Source organism: Anomaloglossus baeobatrachus, chromosome 1 (genome assembly GCF_048569485.1).
Source record: "Anomaloglossus baeobatrachus isolate aAnoBae1 chromosome 1, aAnoBae1.hap1, whole genome shotgun sequence".
NCBI lineage: Eukaryota > Metazoa > Chordata > Amphibia > Anura > Aromobatidae > Anomaloglossus > Anomaloglossus baeobatrachus.
Window position 1 is genome coordinate 545,366,368 of NC_134353.1, and position 17,545 is coordinate 545,383,912.

The window sequence follows — 17,545 nt, forward strand, 5'->3', positions numbered from 1 at the left end:
TTAAACATTCTGTCTGCTCATTAGACTGAGGCTGGAACTCCAAAGAATGAGATAACTTTAGCAAAACACTCTCCAAAACTTGGCAATGTAACCCCAGATGCATTGGTAACCCCAAATGGCATCACCAGGCTTTCGACGTGCCACTCCGGCATGTTAAAGGCATTTTTCCACCCATCCCCCTGTTTAAATCAGATCAGATTATAGTGACCCGCCACAGGGCCGTGGGGTACTCGGTTCCGGGCGTTGGATAATGGGATTATGTCACGGAGGCCAGTGCCCGGTCCCGTGGCTCTGGTGGTCGCTGAAAGTCAGTAAATAATAATAATAAAAAATAAATAAATAAAATTAAAAAAAAATAACTAAATAAATAAATAATAATAAAAAAATAATAAAAAATAAATAAAAGTATTTTGTGACGCCACCTACGGTTCCAGTATGGTTACTGAGGCTGCAGGTCAGACCTCTGGGATGATGGTTAGGCAGCCAGTTATTTACGCTTCCCGTAGGTGAAGCGGGATCCCCAGGGCAGTTTATGTAGTCTTGCACAAATATGGCAGTTTTTCTTCACTTTTTAACTGTCACTTTAGTACACCAGCCTATGGCTCCTCAGATGAAAGAAATAAAGTATGTCATTAACTCTGACCACTTTTTACTTGCAGGTGTTATTAAAAAGGGGTTCAGTTTCTGATGTGACAGTTTTTGGTGATGTGGGAACAGTTCAGGATCTCTATGCCAGGTCAGTTGTGTGGCCTCCCTGCTGTGCTGTGCCTCTCCTTGGTACTAGGCTGCCTGGAGCTAGACCTTGTCTCTCTCTCACTGTCTTCACCTGTATGGCAGGCGGCGGGAGCTTCTCTAAAGGGCACTGTGGTACTCATTGCGGTCCCTAAGCTCTGTGTAGCGGTTATGCCTTCAGGTGCTGCTGCGGCCAGGAGATCTGTAGTCTCCCTGGCCTCTGGTCTTTATTGCTGGGCAGATTAGATCCCTCACAATCTCGGACGCCGGTGTCCGGTAATCAGCGCTGTTCCTCGGGGATGAACCAATCTGGCTCCACCTCCCCGGTCACTCCTCTTTTGCCTCACTTCTGGATTCCTCAGTCTGTCACACAGCTACTCGTACGGGCTTAACACAGCCATCTCCATTTTGATGTCTTCCCTCTCCTCGCTCGAGCTCAACTCCAACTGTCAACTGTCTGTCTTACTCCACCTCCAAACCTGGATTTAAAGGGGACTTCACCTGAACTCGGCTTGTAGAGCTCCCCCTCCAGGCTTGGAGTGGAAGTGTTGTTTGTGGGATTACCTGATGTGGAGATCCTTCCCTGTCCCAGGTACTGGTAAATTTATGGCAACTGAACCCTGGGGTGCCACAATAGGTCTACCTAAGGTCCAGTTTAGAGAACCATTTAGCACTTGCAATTTGATTAAAAAGGTCAGGACTGAGTGGAAGAAGATAAGGATCCAGAACCATTTTTTTGGTTTAGCTCCCAGAAATCTAGGCACAGCTGTAACCCACCATCCATCTTTTTGACAAAGAAAAATCCAGCTGCAACTGGCAATGAAGACGGCCTAATGTGCCCCTTTACTAGAGTTTACATTTGGGCAATTTTTCCCCTCGGATCAGCTATATGGTGCAATCATGATGCCTATGAGACTGCAACTCCTGACTTCCTTTCTCTGAGAACACATCGCAAAATTCAGAGAGAGGACTAGTAAGGCTAGTGATGCCTACCAAACAGTCGTGATTATATGTACTTCATTATCTCATGAGTTTTCCAATCTATAGTGGGGTTATGTAAGGCTAACCAGGGAAACCCCAAATCCTATCGTGCAGGGAGACCCTCGAGAACATTGAGAACTAGAGTTGAGCGATGTTCAAGGTTCGCCAATTTCATGTTCGAGTGATTTTTGGGGGTGTTCGAGATCGAACTCGAACGCGAGATTTTTACTAAAAGCTTGACAGCTCGAGTTACGTTCGAGAACGGTTCGATCAGAAAAAAGCCTAGCTAGTTACTAGCTGGCTTTTCACTGTAATAGTGTGAGTCACCCTGTGATTCACACTATTATCAAATTTCAGCGTATAGTGTGCGGGGGGGGCGCGTTTAGATCAGTGCTGCTGGGATAATGGCAATCTCCATTTTTTTATTTCCTAAGCGCACGTGCAGTGGGGCGGGCCAGCATGCCAGCCAATCACAGACACACACACAGCTAAGTGGTCTTTTTTGCCAGACAAGCAAGGGCATGTGTCATAGGCTGTGAATGTCACATTTCCTTGCATTAAAATACGGCCATTTTCCCTCACAGCGCCATTATCTGCTTTCTGCGTGTAGGTGACAGTCACCGCTCACGCAGCTCCTGTCGCCGCTACTGCTGTGTACGCTATACACACAGCGCTCTACAGGTTGGGGACAGAAGTTTATTTCAGCCCTTTTCAGGGCTCAGAGCCATGAGTGATGAGTGATAGGCAGGTCCGTGGAAACGCTGTATACAGCTTCAGATAACATCTGTGTACCTAAGCTCAGGGAATACCTTGCTGCATTTCACCATTAGGAGGGATAGAAAGTGAGGCTTCCTTTCCTGTCCACTAACCCAGAGAACCCGGCCACTGTACACACCTGCCACTTTTGCCACACTATTTTTATAGCAAAAAGTTCTGAAACTTAGTGGCATCCAAAAAGTGGCTGCTATACTCCATTGTTGTCCCACTGGTGCCAAGCAATTTCCAGCACCTCTGCATTCTACCCTCATGCACATTTTGCTACGCTATTTTTATAGCAAACAGTGCTGAAAATTAGTGGCATCCACAAAGTGTCTGCTATACTAATTTAGTGTCCCACTGGTGCCAAGCAAGTTCCAGCACCTCTGCATTCTACCCTCATACACATTTTGCTATGCTATTCTTATAGCAAACAGTGCTGAACATAAGTGGCATTCAAAGAGTGTCTGCTATACGAATTTAGTGTCCCACTGGTGCCAAGCAAGTTCCAGCACCTCTGCATTCTACCCTCATGCACATTTTGCTATGCTATTTTTATAGCAAACAGTGCTGAAAATTAGTGGCATCCACAAAGTGTCTGCTATACTAATTTAGTGTCCCACTGGTGCCAAGCAAGTTCCAGCACATCTGCATTCTACACTCATGCACATTTTGCTACGCTATTTTTATAGCAAACAGTGCTGAAAGTTAGTGGCATCCACAAAGTTTCCGCTATACTAATTTAGTGTCCCACTTGTGCCAAGCAAGTCCCACCACCTCTGCATTCTAGCCTCATGCACATTTTGCTACGCTATTTTTATAGCAAAAAGTGCTGAAACTTAGTGGCATCCAAAAAGTGTCTGCTATACTAATTTAGTGTCTCACTGGTGCCAAGCAAGTCCCATCACCTCTGCATTCTACCCTCATGCAAAGTTTGCTACGCTATTTTTAAAGCAAAAAGTGCTGAAACTTAGTGGCATCCACAAAGTGTCTTCTATACTAATTTATTGTCCCACTTCTGCCAAGCAAGTACCACCACCTCTGCATTCTACCCTCATGCCCATTTTGCTACGCTATTTTTATAGCAAACAGTGCTGAAGATTAGTGGCATCCAAAAAGTGGCTGCTATACTCCATTGTTGTCCCACTGGTGCCAAGCATTTTCCAGCACCTCTGCATTCTACCCTCATGCACATTTTGCTACGCTATTTTTATAGCAAACAGTGCTGAAAATTAGTGGCATCCACAAAGTGTCTGCTATACTAATTTAGTGTCCTACTGGTGCCAAGCAAGTTCCAGCACCTCTGCATTCTACTCTTATACACATTTTGCTATGCTATTTTTATAGCAAACAGTGCTGAACATAAGTGGCATTCAAAGAGTGTCTGCTATATTAATTTAGTGTCCCACTGGTGCCAAGCAAGTTCCAGCACCTCTGCATTCTACCCTCATGCACATTTTGCTACACTATTTTTATAGCAAACAGTGCTGAAAATTAGTGGCATCCACAAAGTGGCTGCTATACTAATTTAGTGTCCCACTGGTGCCAAGAAAGTTCCAGCACATCTGCATTCTACACTCATGCACATTTTGCTACGCTATTTTTATAGCAAAAAGTGCTGAAACTTAGTGGCATCCACAAAGTGTCTTCTATACTAATTTATTGTCCCACTTCTGCCAAGCAAGTACCACCACTTCTGCATTCTACCCTCATGCCCATTTTGCTATGCTATTTTTATAGCAAACAGTGCTGAAAATTAGTGGCATCCAAAAAGTGGCTGCTATACTCCATTGTTGTCCCACTGGTGCCAAGCAATTTCCAGCACCTCTGCATTCTACCCTCATGCACATGTTGCTATGCTATTTTTACAGCAAACAGTGCTGAAAATTAGTGGCATCCACAAAGTGTCTGCTATACTAATTTTGTGTCCCACTGGTGCCAAGAAAGTTCCAGCACCTCTGCATTCTACTTTTATACACATTTTGCTATGCTATTCTTATAGCAAACAGTGCTGAACATAAGTGGCATTCAAAGAGTGTCTGCTATATTAATTTAGTGTCCCACTGATGCCAAGCAAGTTCCAGCACCTCTGCATTCTACCCTCATGCACATTTTGCTATGCTATTTTTATAGCAAACAGTGCTGAAAATTAGTGGCATCCACAAAGTGTCTGCTATACTAATTTAGTGTCCCACTTGTGCCAAGCAAGTCCCACCACCTCTGCATTCTAGCCTCATGCACATTTTGCTACGCTATTTTTATAGCAAAAAGTGCTGAAACTTAGTGGCATCCAAAAAGTGTCTGCTATACTCGATTGTTGTCCCACTGGTGAAAAGCAATTTCCAGCACCTCTGCATTCTACCCTCATGCACATTTTGCTACGCTATTTTTATAGCAAAAAGTGCTGAAACTTAGTGGCATCCACAAAGTGTCTGCTATACTAATTTAGTGTCCCACTTGTGCCAAGCAAGTACCATCACCTCTGCATTCTACCCTCATGCACATTTTGCTATGCTATTTTTATAGCAAACAGTGCTGAAAATTAGTGGCATCCAAAAAGTGGCTGCTATATTCCATTGTTGTCCCACTGGTGCCAAGCAATTTCCAGCACCTCTGCATTCTACCCTCATGCACATTTTGCTACGCTATTTTTACAGCAAACAGTGCTTAAAATTAGTGGCATCCACAAAGTGTCTGCTATACTAATTTAGTGTCCCACTTGTGCCAAGCAAGTACCACCACCTCTGCATTCTACCCTCATGCACATTTTGCTACGCTATTTTTTATAGCAAACAGTTCTGAAAATTAGTGGCTTCCAAAAAGTGCTGCTATACTCCATTGTTGTCCCACTGGTGCCAAGCAATTTCCAGCACCTCTGCATTCTACCCTCATGCACATTTTGCTATGCTATTTTTACAGCAAACAGTGTTGAAAATTAGTGGCATCCACAAAGTGTCTGCTATACTAATTTAGTGTCCCACTTGTGCCAAGCAAGTCCCACCACCTCTGCATTCTAGTCTCATGCACATTTTGCTACGCTATTTTGATAGCAAAAAGTGCTGAAACTTAGTGGCATCCAAAAAGTGTCTGCTATACTCGATTGTTGTCCCACTTGTGCCAAGCAAGTACCACCACCTCTGCATTCTACCCTCATGCACATTTTGCTACGCTATTTTTTATAGCAAACAGTTCTGAAAATTAGTGGCTTCCAAAAAGTGCTGCTATACTCCATTGTTGTCCCACTGGTGCCAAGCAATTTCCAGCACCTCTGCATTCTACCCTCATGCACATTTTGCTATGCTATTTTTACAGCAAACAGTGCTGAAAATTAGTGGCATCCACAAAGTGTCTGCTATACTAATTTAGTGTCCTACTGGTGCCAAGCAAGTTCCAGCACCTCTGCATTCTAGTTTTATACACATTTTGCTATGCTATTCTTATAGCAAACAGTGCTGAACATAAGTGGCATTCAAAGAGTGTCTGCTATATTAATTTAGTGTCCCACTGGTGCCAAGCAAGTTCCAGCACATCTGCATTCAACCCTCATCTACATTTTGCTACGCTACTTTTATAGCAAACAGTGCTGAAAATTTGTGGCATCCACAAAGTGTCTGCTATACTAATTTAGTGTCCCACTTGTGCCAAGCAAGTCCCACCACCTCTGCATTCTAGCCTCATGCACATTTTGCTACGCTATTTTGATAGCAAAAAGTGCTGAAACTTAGTGGCATCCAAAAAGTGTCTGCTATACTCGATTGTTGTCCCACTGGTGAAAAGCAATTTCCAGCACCTCTGCATTCAACCCTCATCCACATTTTGCTACGCTACTTTTATAGCAAACAGTGCTGAAAATTAGTGGCATCCACAAAGTGTCTGCTATACTAATTTAGTGTCCCACTTGTGCCAAGCAAGTCCCACCACCTCTGCATTCTAGTCTCATGCACATTTTGCTACGCTATTTTGATAGCAAAAAGTGCTGAAACTTAGTGGCATCCAAAAAGTGTCTGCTATACTCGATTGTTGTCCCACTTGTGCCAAGCAAGTACCACCACCTCTGCATTCTACCCTCATGCACATTTTGCTACGCTATTTTTTATAGCAAACAGTTCTGAAAATTAGTGGCTTCCAAAAAGTGCTGCTATACTCCATTGTTGTCCCACTGGTGCCAAGCAATTTCCAGCACCTCTGCATTCTACCCTCATGCACATTTTGCTATGCTATTTTTACAGCAAACAGTGCTGAAAATTAGTGGCATCCACAAAGTGTCTGCTATACTAATTTAGTGTCCTACTGGTGCCAAGCAAGTTCCAGCACCTCTGCATTCTAGTTTTATACACATTTTGCTATGCTATTCTTATAGCAAACAGTGCTGAACATAAGTGGCATTCAAAGAGTGTCTGCTATATTAATTTAGTGTCCCACTGGTGCCAAGCAAGTTCCAGCACATCTGCATTCAACCCTCATCTACATTTTGCTACGCTACTTTTATAGCAAACAGTGCTGAAAATTTGTGGCATCCACAAAGTGTCTGCTATACTAATTTAGTGTCCCACTTGTGCCAAGCAAGTCCCACCACCTCTGCATTCTAGCCTCATGCACATTTTGCTACGCTATTTTGATAGCAAAAAGTGCTGAAACTTAGTGGCATCCAAAAAGTGTCTGCTATACTCGATTGTTGTCCCACTGGTGAAAAGCAATTTCCAGCACCTCTGCATTCAACCCTCATCCACATTTTGCTACGCTACTTTTATAGCAAACAGTGCTGAAAATTAGTGGCATCCACAAAGTGGCTGCTATACTAATTTAGTGTCCCACTGGTGCCAAGCAAGTTCCAGCACATCTGCATTCTACACTCATGCACATTTTGCTACGTTTTTTTATAGCAAACAGTGCTGAAAATTAGTGGCATCCACAAAGTGTCTGCTATACTAATTTAGTGTCCCACTTGTGCCAAGCAATTCCCACCACCTCTGCATTCTAGCCTCATGCACATTTTGCTACGCTATTTTGATAGCAAAAAGTGCTGAAACTTAGTGGCATCCAAAAAGTGTCTGCTATACTCGATTGTTGTCCCACTGGTGAAAAGCAATTTCCAGCACCTCTGCATTCAACCCTCATCCACATTTTGCTACGCTACTTTTATAGCAAACAGTGCTGAAAATGAGTGGCATCCACAAAGTGGCTGCTATGCTAATTTAGTGTCCCACTTGTGCCAAGCAAGTCCCACCACCTCTGCATTCTAGCCTCATGCACATTTTGCTACGCTATTTTGATAGCAAAAAGTGCTGAAACTTAGTGGCATCCAAAAAGTGTCTGCTATACTCGATTGTTGTCCCACTGGTGAAAAGCAATTTCCAGCACCTCTGCATTCTACCCTCATGCACATTTTGCTACGCTATTTTTATAGCAAAAAGTGCTGAAACTTAGTGGCATCCACAAAGTGTCTGCTATACTAATTTAGTGTCCCACTTGTGCCAAGCAAGTACCACCACCTCTGCATTCTACCCTCATGCACATTTTGCTATGCTATTTTTATAGCAAACAGTGCTGAAAATTAGTGGCATCCAAAAAGTGGCTGCTATATTCCATTGTTGTCCCACTGGTGCCAAGCAATTTCCAGCAACTCTGCATTCTACCCTCATGCACATTTTGCTACGCTATTTTTACAGCAAACAGTGCTTAAAATTAGTGGCATCCACAAAGTGTCTGCTATACTAATTTAGTGTCCCACTTGTGCCAAGCAAGTACCACCACCTCTGCATTCTACCCTCATGCACATTTTGCTATGCTATTTTTACAGCAAACAGTGCTAAAAATTAGTGGCATCCACAAAGTGTCTGCTATACTAATTTAGTGTCCTACTGGTGGCAAGCAAGTTCCAGCACCTCTGCATTCTACCCTCATGCACATTTTGCTATGCTATTTTTACAGCAAACAGTGCTGAAAATTAGTGGCATCCACAAAGTGTCTGCTATACTAATTTAGTGTCCTACTGGTGCCAAGCAAGTTCCAGCACCTCTGCATTCTAGTTTTATACACATTTTGCTATGCTATTCTTATAGCAAACAGTGCTGAACATAAATAGCATTCAAAGAGTGTCTGCTATATTAATTTAGTGTCCCACTGGTGCCAAGCAAGTTCCAGCACATCTGCATTCAACCCTCATCTACATTTTGCTACGCTACTTTTATAGCAAACAGTGCTGAAAATTTGTGGCATCCACAAAGTGTCTGCTATACTAATTTAGTGTCCCACTTGTGCCAAGCAAGTCCCACCACCTCTGCATTCTAGCCTCATGCACATTTTGCTACGCTATTTTGATAGCAAAAAGTGCTGAAACTTAGTGGCATCCAAAAAGTGTCTGCTATACTCGATTGTTGTCCCACTGGTGAAAAGCAATTTCCAGCACCTCTGCATTCAACCCTCATCCACATTTTGCTACGCTACTTTTATAGCAAACAGTGCTGAAAATTAGTGGCATCCACAAAGTGTCTGCTATACTAATTTAGTGTCCCACTTGTGCCAAGCAAGTCCCACCACCTCTGCATTCTAGTCTCATGCACATTTTGCTACGCTATTTTGATAGCAAAAAGTGCTGAAACTTAGTGGCATCCAAAAAGTGTCTGCTATACTCGATTGTTGTCCCACTTGTGCCAAGCAAGTACCACCACCTCTGCATTCTACCCTCATGCACATTTTGCTACGCTATTTTTTATAGCAAACAGTTCTGAAAATTAGTGGCTTCCAAAAAGTGCTGCTATACTCCATTGTTGTCCCACTGGTGCCAAGCAATTTCCAGCACCTCTGCATTCTACCCTCATGCACATTTTGCTATGCTATTTTTACAGCAAACAGTGCTGAAAATTAGTGGCATCCACAAAGTGTCTGCTATACTAATTTAGTGTCCTACTGGTGCCAAGCAAGTTCCAGCACCTCTGCATTCTAGTTTTATACACATTTTGCTATGCTATTCTTATAGCAAACAGTGCTGAACATAAGTGGCATTCAAAGAGTGTCTGCTATATTAATTTAGTGTCCCACTGGTGCCAAGCAAGTTCCAGCACATCTGCATTCAACCCTCATCTACATTTTGCTACGCTACTTTTATAGCAAACAGTGCTGAAAATTTGTGGCATCCACAAAGTGTCTGCTATACTAATTTAGTGTCCCACTTGTGCCAAGCAAGTCCCACCACCTCTGCATTCTAGCCTCATGCACATTTTGCTACGCTATTTTGATAGCAAAAAGTGCTGAAACTTAGTGGCATCCAAAAAGTGTCTGCTATACTCGATTGTTGTCCCACTGGTGAAAAGCAATTTCCAGCACCTCTGCATTCAACCCTCATCCACATTTTGCTACGCTACTTTTATAGCAAACAGTGCTGAAAATTAGTGGCATCCACAAAGTGGCTGCTATACTAATTTAGTGTCCCACTGGTGCCAAGCAAGTTCCAGCACATCTGCATTCTACACTCATGCACATTTTGCTACGTTTTTTTATAGCAAACAGTGCTGAAAATTAGTGGCATCCACAAAGTGTCTGCTATACTAATTTAGTGTCCCACTTGTGCCAAGCAATTCCCACCACCTCTGCATTCTAGCCTCATGCACATTTTGCTACGCTATTTTGATAGCAAAAAGTGCTGAAACTTAGTGGCATCCAAAAAGTGTCTGCTATACTCGATTGTTGTCCCACTGGTGAAAAGCAATTTCCAGCACCTCTGCATTCAACCCTCATCCACATTTTGCTACGCTACTTTTATAGCAAACAGTGCTGAAAATGAGTGGCATCCACAAAGTGGCTGCTATGCTAATTTAGTGTCCCACTTGTGCCAAGCAAGTCCCACCACCTCTGCATTCTAGCCTCATGCACATTTTGCTACGCTATTTTGATAGCAAAAAGTGCTGAAACTTAGTGGCATCCAAAAAGTGTCTGCTATACTCGATTGTTGTCCCACTGGTGAAAAGCAATTTCCAGCACCTCTGCATTCTACCCTCATGCACATTTTGCTACGCTATTTTTATAGCAAAAAGTGCTGAAACTTAGTGGCATCCACAAAGTGTCTGCTATACTAATTTAGTGTCCCACTTGTGCCAAGCAAGTACCACCACCTCTGCATTCTACCCTCATGCACATTTTGCTATGCTATTTTTATAGCAAACAGTGCTGAAAATTAGTGGCATCCAAAAAGTGGCTGCTATATTCCATTGTTGTCCCACTGGTGCCAAGCAATTTCCAGCAACTCTGCATTCTACCCTCATGCACATTTTGCTACGCTATTTTTACAGCAAACAGTGCTTAAAATTAGTGGCATCCACAAAGTGTCTGCTATACTAATTTAGTGTCCCACTTGTGCCAAGCAAGTACCACCACCTCTGCATTCTACCCTCATGCACATTTTGCTATGCTATTTTTACAGCAAACAGTGCTAAAAATTAGTGGCATCCACAAAGTGTCTGCTATACTAATTTAGTGTCCTACTGGTGGCAAGCAAGTTCCAGCACCTCTGCATTCTACCCTCATGCACATTTTGCTATGCTATTTTTACAGCAAACAGTGCTGAAAATTAGTGGCATCCCCAAAGTGTCTGCTATACTAATTTAGTGTCCTACTGGTGCCAAGCAAGTTCCAGCACCTCTGCATTCTAGTTTTATACACATTTTGCTATGCTATTCTTATAGCAAACAGTGCTGAACATAAATAGCATTCAAAGAGTGTCTGCTATATTAATTTAGTGTCCCACTGGTGCCAAGCAAGTTCCAGCACATCTGCATTCAACCCTCATCTACATTTTGCTACGCTACTTTTATAGCAAACAGTGCTGAAAATTAGTGGCATCCACAAAGTGTCTGCTATACTAATTTAGTGTCCCACTTGTGCCAAGCAAGTCCCACCACCTCTGCATTCTAGCCTCATGCACATTTTGCTACGCTATTTTGATAGCAAAAAGTGCTGAAACTTAGTGGCATCCAAAAAGTGTCTGCTATACTCGATTGTTGTCCCACTGGTGAAAAGCAATTTCCAGCACCTCTGCATTCAACCCTCATCCACATTTTGCTACGCTACTTTTATAGCAAACAGTGCTGAAAATTAGTGGCATCCACAAAGTGGCTGCTATACTAATTTAGTGTCCCACTGGTGCCAAGCAAGTTCCAGCACATCTGCATTCTACACTCATGCACATTTTGCTACGTTATTTTTATAGCAAACAGTGCTGAAAATTAGTGGCATCCACAAAGTGTCTGCTATACTAATTTAGTGTCCCACTTGTGCCAAGCAAGTCCCACCACCTCTGCATTCTAGCCTCATGCACATTTTGCTACGCTATTTTGATAGCAAAAAGTGCTGAAACTTAGTGGCATCCAAAAAGTGTCTGCTATACTCGATTGTTGTCCCACTTGTGCCAAGCAAGTACCACCACCTCTGCATTCTACCCTCATGCACATTTTGCTACGCTATTTTTTATAGCAAACAGTTCTGAAAATTAGTGGCTTCCAAAAAGTGCTGCTATACTCCATTGTTGTCCCACTGGTGCCAAGCAATTTCCAGCACCTCTGCATTCTACCCTCATGCACATTTTGCTATGCTATTTTTACAGCAAACAGTGCTGAAAATTAGTGGCATCCACAAAGTGTCTGCTATACTAATTTAGTGTCCTACTGGTGCCAAGCAAGTTCCAGCACCTCTGCATTCTAGTTTTATACACATTTTGCTATGCTATTCTTATAGCAAACAGTGCTGAACATAAGTGGCATTCAAAGAGTGTCTGCTATATTAATTTAGTGTCCCACTGGTGCCAAGCAAGTTCCAGCACATCTGCATTCAACCCTCATCTACATTTTGCTACGCTACTTTTATAGCAAACAGTGCTGAAAATTTGTGGCATCCACAAAGTGTCTGCTATACTAATTTAGTGTCCCACTTGTGCCAAGCAAGTCCCACCACCTCTGCATTCTAGCCTCATGCACATTTTGCTACGCTATTTTGATAGCAAAAAGTGCTGAAACTTAGTGGCATCCAAAAAGTGTCTGCTATACTCGATTGTTGTCCCACTGGTGAAAAGCAATTTCCAGCACCTCTGCATTCAACCCTCATCCACATTTTGCTACGCTACTTTTATAGCAAACAGTGCTGAAAATTAGTGGCATCCACAAAGTGGCTGCTATACTAATTTAGTGTCCCACTGGTGCCAAGCAAGTTCCAGCACATCTGCATTCTACACTCATGCACATTTTGCTACGTTATTTTTATAGCAAACAGTGCTGAAAATTAGTGGCATCCACAAAGTGTCTGCTATACTAATTTAGTGTCCCACTTGTGCCAAGCAAGTCCCACCACCTCTGCATTCTAGCCTCATGCACATTTTGCTACGCTATTTTGATAGCAAAAAGTGCTGAAACTTAGTGGCATCCAAAAAGTGTCTGCTATACTCGATTGTTGTCCCACTGGTGAAAAGCAATTTCCAGCACCTCTGCATTCAACCCTCATCCACATTTTGCTACGCTACTTTTATAGCAAACAGTGCTGAAAATGAGTGGCATCCACAAAGTGGCTGCTATACTAATTTAGTGTCCCACTTGTGCCAAGCAAGTCCCACCACCTCTGCATTCTAGCCTCATGCACATTTTGCTACGCTATTTTGATAGCAAAAAGTGCTGAAACTTAGTGGCATCCAAAAAGTGTCTGCTATACTCGATTGTTGTCCCACTGGTGAAAAGCAATTTCCAGCACCTCTGCATTCTACCCTCATGCACATTTTGCTACGCTATTTTTATAGCAAAAAGTGCTGAAACTTAGTGGCATCCACAAAGTGTCTGCTATACTAATTTAGTGTCCCACTTGTGCCAAGCAAGTACCACCACCTCTGCATTCTACCCTCATGCACATTTTGCTATGCTATTTTTATAGCAAACAGTGCTGAAAATTAGTGGCATCCAAAAAGTGGCTGCTATATTCCATTGTTGTCCCACTGGTGCCAAGCAATTTCCAGCACCTCTGCATTCTACCCTCATGCACATTTTGCTACGCTATTTTTACAGCAAACAGTGCTTAAAATTAGTGGCATCCACAAAGTGTCTGCTATACTAATTTAGTGTCCCACTTGTGCCAAGCAAGTACCACCACCTCTGCATTCTACCCTCATGCACATTTTGCTACGCTATTTTTTATAGCAAACAGTTCTGAAAATTAGTGGCTTCCAAAAAGTGCTGCTATACTCCATTGTTGTCCCACTGGTGCCAAGCAATTTCCAGCACCTCTGCATTCTACCCTCATGCACATTTTGCTATGCTATTTTTACAGCAAACAGTGCTAAAAATTAGTGGCATCCACAAAGTGTCTGCTATACTAATTTAGTGTCCTACTGGTGCCAAGCAAGTTCCAGCACCTCTGCATTCTACTTTTATACACATTTTGCTATGCTATTCTTATAGCAAACAGTGCTGAACATAAGTGGCATTCAAAGAGTGTCTGCTATATTAATTTAGTGTCCCACTGGTGCCAAGCAAGTTACAGCACATCTGCATTCTACACTCATGCACATTTTGCTACGTTTTTTTTATAGCAAACAGTGCTGAAAATTAGTGGCATCAACAAAGTGTCTGCTATACTAATTTAGTGTCCCACTTGTGCCAAGCAAGTCCCACCACCTCTGCATTCTAGCCTCATGCACATTTTGCTACGCTATTTTGATAGCAAAAAGTGCTGAAACTTAGTGGCATCCAAAAAGTGTCTGCTATACTCGATTGTTGTCCCACTTGTGCCAAGCAAGTACCACAACCTCTGCATTCTACCCTCATGCACATTTTGCTACGCTATTTTTTATAGCAAAGAGTTCTGAAAATTAGTGGCTTCCAAAAAGTGCTGCTATACTAATTTAGTGTCCTACTGGTGCCAAGCAAGTTCCAGCACCTCTGCATTCTACTTTTATACACATTTTGCTATGCTATTCTTATAGCAAACAGTGCTGAACATAAGTGGCATTCAAAGAGTGTCTGCTATATTAATTTAGTGTCCCACTGGTGCCAAGCAAGTTCCAGCACCTCTGCATTCAACCCTCATCCACATTTTGCTACGTTACTTTTATAGCAAACAGTGCTGAAAATTAGTGGCATCCACAAAGTGGCTGCTATACTAATTTAGTGTCCCACTGGTGCCAAGCAAGTTCCAGCACATCTGCATTCTACACTCATGCACATTTTGCTACGTTTTTTTTATAGCAAACAGTGCTGAAAATTGGTGGCATCCACAAATTGTCTGCTATACTAATTTAGTGTCCCACTTGTGCCAAGCAATTCCCACCACCTCTGCATTCTAGCCTCATGCACATTTTGCTACGCTATTTTGATAGCAAAAAGTGCTGAAACTTAGTGGCATCCAAAAAGTGTCTGCTATACTCGATTGTTGTCCCACTGGTGAAAAGCAATTTCCAGCACCTCTGCATTCAACCCTCATCCACATTTTGCTACGCTACTTTTATAGCAAACAGTGCTGAAAATTAGTGGCATCCACAAAGTGGCTGCTATACTAATTTAGTGTCCCACTGGTGCCAAGCAAGTTCCAGCACATCTGCATTCTACACTCATGCACATTTTGCTACGTTTTTTTTTATAGCAAACAGTGCTGAAAATTAGTGGCATCCACAAAGTGTCTGCTATACTAATTTAGTGTCCCACTTGTGCCAAGCAATTCCCACCACCTCTGCATTCTAGCCTCATGCACATTTTGCTACGCTATTTTGATAGCAAAAAGTGCTGAAACTTAGTGGCATCCAAAAAGTGTCTGCTATACTCGATTGTTGTCCCACTGGTGAAAAGCAATTTCCAGCACCTCTGCATTCTACCCTCATGCACATTTTGCTACGCTATTTTTATAGCAAAAAGTGCTGAAACTTAGTGGCATCCACAAAGTGTCTGCTATACTAATTTAGTGTCCCACTTGTGCCAAGCAAGTACCACCACCTCTGCATTCTACCCTCATGCACATTTTGCTATGCTATTTTTATAGCAAACAGTGCTGAAAATTAGTGGCATCCAAAAAGTGGCTGCTATATTCCATTGTTGTCCCACTGGTGCCAAGCAATTTCCAGCATCTCTGCATTCTACCCTCATGCACATTTTGCTACGCTATTTTTACAGCAAACAGTGCTTAAAATTAGTGGCATCCACAAAGTGTCTGCTATACTAATTTAGTGTCCCACTTGTGCCAAGCAAGTACCACCACCTCTGCATTCTACCCTCATGCACATTTTGCTACGCTATTTTTTATAGCAAACAGTTCTGAAAATTAGTGGCTTCCAAAAAGTGCTGCTATACTCCATTGTTGTCCCACTGGTGACAAGCAATTTCCAGCACCTCTGCATTCTACCCTCATGCACATTTTGCTATGCTATTTTTACAGCAAACAGTGCTAAAAATTAGTGGCATCCACAAAGTGTCTGCTATACTAATTTAGTGTCCTACTGGTGCCAAGCAAGTTCCAGCACCTCTGCATTCTACTTTTATACACATTTTGCTATGCTATTCTTATAGCAAACAGTGCTGAACATAAGTGGCATTCAAAGAGTGTCTGCTATATTAATTTAGTGTCCCACTGGTGCCAAGCAAGTTACAGCACATCTGCATTCTACACTCATGCACATTTTGCTACGTTTTTTTTTCAATCAAACAGTGCTGAAAATTAGTGGCATCCACAAAGTGTCTGCTATACTAATTTAGTGTCCCACATGTGCCAAGCAAGTCCCACCACCTCTGCATTCTAGCCTCATGCACATTTTGCTACGCTATTTTGATAGCAAAAAGTGCTGAAACTTAGTGGCATCCAAAAAGTGTCTGCTATACTCGATTGTTGTCCCACTGGTGAAAAGCAATTTCCAGCACCTCTGTATTCAACCCTCATCCACATTTTGCTACGCTACTTTTATAGCAAACAGTGCTGAAAATTAGTGGCATCCACAAAGTGGCTGCTATACTAATTTAGTGTCCCACTGGTGCCAAGCAAGTTCCAGCACATCTGCATTCTACACTCATGCACATTTTGCTACGTTATTTTTATAGCAAACAGTGCTGAAAATTAGTGGCATCCACAAAGTGTCTGCTATACTAATTTAGTGTCCCACTTGTGCCAAGCAAGTCCCACCACCTCTGCATTCTAGCCTCATGCACATTTTGCTACGCTATTTTGATAGCAAAAAGTGCTGAAACTTAGTGGCATCCAAAAAGTGTCTGCTATACTCGATTGTTGTCCCACTTGTGCCAAGCAAGTACCACAACCTCTGCATTCTACCCTCATGCACATTTTGCTACGCTATTTTTTATAGCAAACAGTTCTGAAAATTAGTGGCTTCCAAAAAGTGCTGCTATACTAATTTAGTGTCCCACTGGTGCCAAGCAAGTTCCAGCACCTCTGCATTCTACTTTTATACACATTTTGCTATGCTATTCTTATAGCAAACAGTGCTGAACATAAGTGGCATTCAAAGAGTGTCTGCTATATTAATTTAGTGTCCCACTGGTGCCAAGCAAGTTCCAGCACCTCTGCATTCAACCCTCATCCACATTTTGCTACGTTACTTTTATAGCAAACAGTGCTGAAAATTAGTGGCATCCACAAAGTGGCTGCTATACTAATTTAGTGTCCCACTGGTGCCAAGCAAGTTCCAGCACATCTGCATTCTACACTCATGCACATTTTGCTACGTTTTTTTTATAGCAAACAGTGCTGAAAATTAGTGGCATCCACAAAGTGTCTGCTATACTAATTTAGTGTCCCACTTGTGCCAAGCAATTCCCACCACCTCTGCATTCTAGCCTCATGCACATTTTGCTACGCTATTTTGATAGCAAAAAGTGCTGAAACTTAGTGGCATCCAAAAAGTGTCTGCTATACTCGATTGTTGTCCCACTGGTGAAAAGCAATTTCCAGCACCTCTGCATTCAACCCTCATCCACATTTTGCTACGTTATTTTTATAGCAAACAGTGCTGAAAATTAGTGGCATCCACAAAGTGTCTGCTATACTAATTTAGTGTCCCACTTGTGCCAAGCAAGTCCCACCACCTCTGCATTCTAGCCTCATG